The 7,458-nt window shown below is 37.8% G+C and overlaps 1 long non-coding RNA gene and 1 other non-coding gene across 2 annotated transcripts; both read right to left on the bottom strand.

Moving 5' to 3' along the window:
• Positions 1 to 182: 182 nt before the first annotated feature.
• Positions 183 to 4,806, bottom strand: LOC126947377 (uncharacterized). The gene is made up of 3 exons (XR_007723050.1): positions 4,510 to 4,806; positions 3,040 to 3,177; positions 183 to 288 (listed from the first exon to the last, which is right to left on the bottom strand). It is a non-coding gene; the product is annotated as an uncharacterized LOC126947377 (long non-coding RNA).
• On the bottom strand, positions 1,397 to 1,503 carry LOC126947378 (U6 spliceosomal RNA). Its single transcript, XR_007723051.1, has one exon. It is a non-coding gene; the product is annotated as a U6 spliceosomal RNA (small nuclear RNA).
• Positions 4,807 to 7,458: the final 2,652 nt, after the last annotated feature.

The following is a 7,458-nucleotide window of genomic DNA, read 5'->3' as shown; positions in this document are numbered from 1 at the left end:
ATTCTACATGATGGTAAGTTGTATAATTATTTCATTATATATTACAATGTAATAATATAAATAAAGTAGCACAATAAATGTAACTTGACTAAATAATCCTGAAACTATCCCCACCTTCCCCCAGCCCATAGAAAGACTGTCTTCCACAAAACTGGTCCCTGGTACCAAAAAGATTGGGGACAACTGACCTAAAGTAATTCACTATCACAAGTGTTACCTGGATTGCTGTTTTCAGAAGAGATTTTTAGCATCTGTTTTTCTTTGTAGTCAGAAAGTAATTGGCAAATTCTATGTATAAAAATGTAATAAACCAAATTACTATTTTAATACTGATGTAAAACACTTACCAAATATAAAATTCTTAGAGTATTTCAAACAATATCATAATATCAGAACTTAACAGTATTATCCCATCCACTTATGAGTACATTCTACAAACTTCTCTTGAAGCTTCTAAGTAAAGAAGACAAAAATGTAGGGTGAAATGCTCATAAATTGAGAGCAGTGTGACCCCAGTAAATTAGCTTGCATTAGCATGACATAATAGAAAGTGTTCCAACTCTGCTTAAGTCCTAGCTCCATAATGAACAGCTGCTATTTGTTCTTGGATGACTTGCTTATCTTCTTCAACACAGTGAGGACTTTACTGCCTTCTTTCACTAGGTTGTTACAAAGATTTAACAAGATAACATTTTTTAAATGCTCAGAGAAATAGTAAAGCAAAGGAATAATCTGTTCCTAAACATTATAACTAAAATTATCTTGGAATCCCAAATAAAACCCAATGCATATTTTGTTCATAGGTTCTAATATGCAAATGTTATAGTTTTCAGCAAATGTTATTAAGTCTTAATTTTGCTTCTTAGTTTTCCTGCTCCTTAGGGCTTATAATTCTGGGCATCTCAACTACGTCTTAGTTTGTAACTAAATTTACTCATAAATATCTCATTAAAGTAGATAATGTGAGTGTCCACTATTACGAGTTGACCAATCACACCAAGGGCAGAAAAACCAATGGATGTTAAGACCTGGCTTGGACCAGTGATCCTTCTCTACCGACTCCAACTCTGAGCCAGCGGATGTTTCGTAGGATAATGGTTTATATTGATGTTCAATTCCAGCTGACATGGAGACCAAAACTCTACCTATATGTTTTTTAGTTTCCATGAAGAAGTTGTAAGTTGACATTCTCTAATTTTTGACATACACACTAGGAACATATTTTGCACCAAACACATTATTCAGCTCTGAATCACCTCATAGACCATCTTACATGACTATTTTTTTAGTGCAAATCACAATTTCAATTTTTTGGTGGCACCCATGTTTTGCTTTGATTCACACTGTTTCCTTAGAGCTAGTCAGCAAATAGTCAAATGACCTTCCAGTGACTGACCAAACTATGGAATGCTTCAAAAATTTGTGCTGCTTCCTTATGCAGAAGCCATGCTAATTTTCTCTGTATTGTTCCCATTTTAGGATAAGTGCTGCTGAAGCAAGCACAAAGCCCTACTTTTACACATGATTAGTGATGAGTCATGCACAGGGCTTGGTTCTGTTAAGTCCAACTAACCTACTTGAGATTCTGAGAATTCTCTTCAATGGCTCCCTGTGAGGTAGAATTTGAAAATATTTTAAAATCTTGAGTTACAGATGAAGTAGCTTGGACGATTTTCATTATCATGTAAAAGAGATCACTCAAGGGCCGACCACAACTGGGAGCCACTGCTCGGAGAAGGTTCATATGGGACTTTCTACTGCCTAAGGTTCTATAGAGAATATAAAGGTGCCTCATAGTACAGATCTGATAGCAAAGAAGAAGAAACAAACACTGATCTCTTTCTGTCACATTATTTGAACCCCTCTGACCCTTTAGAACAAGCCCAATTAATATCTGCCAGAGAAAAGACCAACAACGGCCTCAAAGGATCTCGTACCATGAAGGTCTCAGCTAATTCTTGGCTAAGATGTGGTTTCCACATTAGGTTCTGAATATGGGGGCAAGTGTCAATTTGCTCACTTTGTCTGCAGATCAAGTCAGGATGCCCAGCTGCCAGAGCAGGGTGCTGGTGCTTTGGGAACAATGGCTGAGCATAGAAGCATAGATATGGGAACTTCAAGACTTGAGGGATCTGAATCAGTAAGGGCATCTTGGTGTCAAAGGTCAACCATTACCAGGCAACAGGACCAGTTTGAGTGGCAACAACGCAGCAACAGAAACAAGGGAAACATCAGAATGACTAGGAATGTCCTTTTTATTCTCCTCCTTCTGACTTGATAAAAGGGACTGTCTTCCTTGGATTTAGTGAATCCCTTCAGTTATTGAAAAATTCAAGGAGTATGTAGGAAATAGTCTCCAGAAGACAGTACAAGGTTTTCTGTTAAGCTGGACATTTCAAGACCCAAATAACTAATCAGAAAAATCAAAGATATGACACTGTTTTTTAATCCCATCCATAGGTGTTATACTTGGATGAAATGAACAATGTTGGGATCTCTAAGTATCAAGGTCTTTTTTTTTTTTTTTTTTTAGAGGGAGTCTCGCGCTGCCACCGGGGCTGGAGTGTAGTGGCCGGATCTCAGCTCACTGCAAGCTCTGCCTCCCGGGTTTACGCCATTCTCCTGCCTCAGCCTCCCGAGTAGCTGGGACTACAGGCGCCCTCCACCTCGCCCGGCTATTTTTTTGTATTTTTTAGTAGAGACGGGGTTTCACTGTGTTAGCCAGGATGGTCTCGATCTCCTGACCTCGTGATCCGCCCGTCTCGGCCTCCCAAAGTGCTGGGATTACAGGCTTGAGCCACCGCGCCCAGCAGTATCAAGGTCTTAAAAGTCCTGAGATAAAGAATCCTGTATCCATTGGTACTTCTAAATTGTCTTGCTTTTTTTCCGATTTCTGGCTGATGCAGGGGACTAACTGACTGCCACTCTAAAACTAGCTGAACAGCACTATGACATCTCACCTGATATGTAAGATGCTATTGTTATAATTATTTTAAACCTCAATTTAGCATTAACTCGCCTTTTAATGTAAACACTTACACATTATGATGACTAGAAACAGCATAGTCTCTGGCCGTCTGTCCAGATAGATCTTTAGAAGAGACATCAATATTTTGCTCAAGTAGAAGGCTGACTATACTTGCTGATCCACAACGTACAGCAAGTATGAGAGCATTTCTAAAATGACAGAGATCATTTCTCCCTTAGGAACTGTAATAAACTTATTTTAAAAGCTAATTTGATATACTTTATCAACTTAACATCTTGCCTGTCCATGCAGAATTAAAGATTTACATGCACTAAAACACACAAGCACTTGGGTGCTCAAGTGTTCATCTTTGTAAAATACCAACAAGGTTTAAAGGAAGGGACAACAAGGAAACCTCTTATCTCGGTGGAGGTATTGGAAAGTAGAAGACATTAATTTAAAGTCTTTCAATGGGCAAGAAACAATGCTAGGGCCACTTATCTGAAGTGGACAAAGTTATAAGTGAAGATTTCCTTACAGCTTCCCTAGACTGATATGCTGTAATAGAAAATCAGCTAGAGGGTAAGATAAGTAAGAGCTCTCTGCTTGCTGAAAGCAGTAATATTAATAATAATGGTAAGAATAGTCATAAGAGTTTCAGTTAATGATGCCAATAAGCATGTGCTAGGCACTGAATTAAATGCCATATATATCTTCCTTACTTATGCACAATCAATTTGAAGGATATATTCTCCTACTTTTCATATATGACAACACATTTGGTGGTAAATAAGATTCCCAAGGTCACACACTTACCAAGTAAGAAAGCTAGGGATTAAACCCAGTCTTGTGTGAATCCAAAGCCTAGCTCTTTTCTCTTTATCACCCACCTACGGCTTGCCTTCATTAAAGGAAAAGTGTATCCACTTAAAAACTATCTTCACTCCCTCTCTCCATACCAATTAAAAATAAAACCATCAAAATACACTGGAAATAAAAAAGGAAAAGCTGTTGGACCCACAGTATGTGGGAATAGCAATTAATTGTCAAGTAGGGATAAGCTAACATTAATATTCTTCAAACAAGGCAACTTAAAGCAGAGTCATTGAATAGAAAAAAGGATTTTCAACTCCTATTTATGTTTCATGCAGCATATTTAGCAGAAAAGCATATAAGACACAGAGGTTAAAAACTACTAGAAAAGGTTAAGAAGTTCAATACTGGGTCATAAAGTAAACTAAAAGCTAAAGTTCACATTTCATAAAATTAACATGAAATCCCTTTAGCTAACATAATATCATCTAACCAAAAACATCATACAACAAATAACATCAGTCAATATAATAAGAGAAGATGAATCCTACTAAAACTGTTCTTCATGTTGCCCAGTCCAAATAATTGTTTTTTTACTTAACTGATTTGTGTTGATACTCATCACTATGTCCCAATAAGTATAATTTAATCTTACTAATTTATTATTTATGACTTGAGTGACTGCTATCAATCTCGAACAACACACAGATTAAAAGAAATAACTATACCTTCCACATCTGTCACGTGCACTTAAATTAGCTTTTTTCTTGATTAAAAATTTCACCACTTGCTGTTTTTGTCCATGTACGCCAAGCAAAAGTGGTGTGAGGCCATGCTGTAAAACAATAAAAAACAAAAACAATATGTAATTCAAAAAATTATGTATTTCTCAGCTGAACTGGAAACTTTATATAAGATCCCATGGACTTACACTCACAGAAAGTAAATCAAATGTAGCTGCTTCCATCTCACTCTTCTGTGCTTTCCCACATGCTGCTGCTTCCCTTGGAAACACCCCTTCGCTGCCTGACCACATCAACTCTGATGATCTCAAAAACTCACTTTCGGCCGGGCGCGGTGGCTCAAGCTGTATCCCAGCTCAAAAAGATCGAGACCATCCTGGTTAACACGGTGAAACCCCGTCTCTACTAAAAAATACAAAAAACTAGCCGGGCGACCTGTAGTCCCAGCTACTCGGGAGGCTGAGGCAGGAGAATGGCATGAACGCCGGGAGGCGGAGCTTGCAGTGAGCTTCTGCAACAGAGGGAGACTCCGTCTCAAAAAAAAAAAAAAAAAAAAAAAAAACTCACTTTCAACATTTACTGCTTCCAAGACCCTTTGCTTCTAACCCAGCATTTGGCATGGCACTTTTGGATGATGATTTTTTTTCCATTTAAACAAAGAGCTTCTTGAGGGCAGGGGATGTATCTTTTATCTCTATATTATCCAACCCTAAGACAAAATTCTTGTGTATAAAGCAAGAATTTGAATGTAAAATATTTCTTTAGTTTCACATGTTTTACCAAAAGTTCAAGCTCCAATGTGCAATAAAAATTGCTATTAATACTCCTACTGCCCATTTGAAGAATTTTTCCATTCATTCATTTAAAATCTATTTGTATTTACTTTTTCCAGATTGTTAACTAAATCATCAGTTCATAGGATTACTGAAACTAACAGAATTCCCGTCTGTATTCTTAATAACTCCATGGTTTTTAGTGTTTAAACCTGCCATCTTGATTATGTCAAAGCTCTGCAAACATAAGAGACATAATGGATAGTCCACAATACAGCTTCAGTTGATTAAAAAAAAGGTTTAGAATTTGCTACAATTCTAATTGAGAAAACTCTGCTCTTAACAATGACTTACTGACCTAAGCACTTGAATATCTGAACAAAGAGACACAAAATCCTGAGAGGGCCATTCTCTACTTAATGAAAGACTACTCACTGCAAATTTCTAAAGACCTTCTGAATGGCAGGGAATAACTGAAGGTATAAAGGAAAAGGTATTATTCCGTAAGCTGATAGTGCCAATAATATTCATTTTAATGTCTCATCCACATATAAAAGTCAGACTTGGCCAGGAATGGTGGCTCACACCTGTAATCCTAGCATTTTGGGAGGCTGAGGTGGGTGATTCACTTGAGCCCAGGAGTTCAAGGTCAGCCTGAAAAACATGGCATTAACCTCGTGTCTACTAAACAAACAAACAAACAAACAACAACAACAACAACAAAACTGAGATTGGAGAACCACCTGAGCTTGGGGAGGTCAAGGCTGTGGTAAGCTGTGATCACACCACTGCACTACAGCCTGGGGAACAGATTGAGACCCCATCTCAAAAACAAACAAACAAAAAGTTAGATTAATGTTATTGGAAAGGAAAGATTTAAAGGAATTAGCACATATCCAACTCCAACTCTTCTAGAAATATCTTAAGTTTCTGAGACATAAGAATTTACATATTACACTTATGTATTCATGGTTCTTAAGCAGAAGTGTATCCAGATTTTGAGAAATTTGTTGTTGTTGTTGTTGTTGTTGTTGTTGTTGTTAGAGACAGGGTCTCATTATGTTGACCAGGCTAGACTCGAACTCCTGAGCTCAAGCAATCCTCCCACCTCAGCCTCTCCAGCAGCTGGGACTACAGCCATGCAACACCACGCCTGGCTTCAAGGAAACATTTTTAAATGTACATATTAGACTTACTCTATCAAAATCTTCAGGGGAAAGCCTAGACTTGTGGATTATTTAAAAATTTTCCTGAGGTAACTGGAATGCACAACTCTAGCTGGAAGCTAGTGCAATAGATGATTACTTCAGTCTCAGCGCTCATCCACATAACCAATTCCCTTTATCATTTGAGGATTTGGCCAAAAAGAGGAAAGAGTAGGAGAGAGACTCATTTGCTGAAAACATCACATAATTTTCCCCGGTAAGAGTAGAACAAGGTCTAGTAAACTCAAAATCCAACCTGATCTTGTTCCTTATAAGCCCCTTATCACCCACCTTCCCATCAAGATATTCTAGAGTTGAAAGCAGAGTTGAGACTCCAATTGGCCATTTTTACCAGAATAGGACACTAAGTCAGTTAATTACTTGTCGTTCCCTCTGCTCAAGTGTTTCCCACTACATTACCACCTATTCACTGCCTATCTGGATCCTCAGAGGCTTCCTGAAATTGATCTCTAAGCAGTTTACAACCCACTAACTCCCTCTCCCAAACTGAAAACTGTCATTCTCTAAAATTGAAAAGAACCTTGTCTCACCATACAAAGGAAACAAATGAATGATCAACAGCAACACACACACACACGTGCAGAGACACACACACACACAGAAAACCTCTTCATGGTCTTTCCCTCCATTACCTAATTTCCAAATTGGCCTTGATATTTCTGATTGCTGTCTTTTTCCCTTTCCGCTTCTGCCTCATGTGCAATCAGAAATATCTTAAGACTTGTCACTGAGAAAAAGACTTGTCACTGAGAAATCCATCACCTCATATCTATTACTGTTTTTTGTTTTGTTTTGTTTTTTTGGGAACTTGCCAAAGGGGCAGGATTACTATTCACTGAACTGTGTTTGAGTTTTCTTGGAGTTTTAATGTAAAACCTATTTCCAGGGCAAATTTTGTCATTTTACATTTATTAGGGGAAAAAAAAACCTGGCAT

Source organism: Macaca thibetana, unplaced genomic scaffold, assembly GCF_024542745.1.
Source record: "Macaca thibetana thibetana isolate TM-01 unplaced genomic scaffold, ASM2454274v1 unplaced_scaffolds209, whole genome shotgun sequence".
NCBI classification, from domain to species: Eukaryota; Metazoa; Chordata; class Mammalia; order Primates; family Cercopithecidae; genus Macaca; species Macaca thibetana.
The sequence above is the reverse complement of the archived record's forward strand: the minus strand, read 5'-3'. Positions and strand labels throughout refer to the sequence as shown.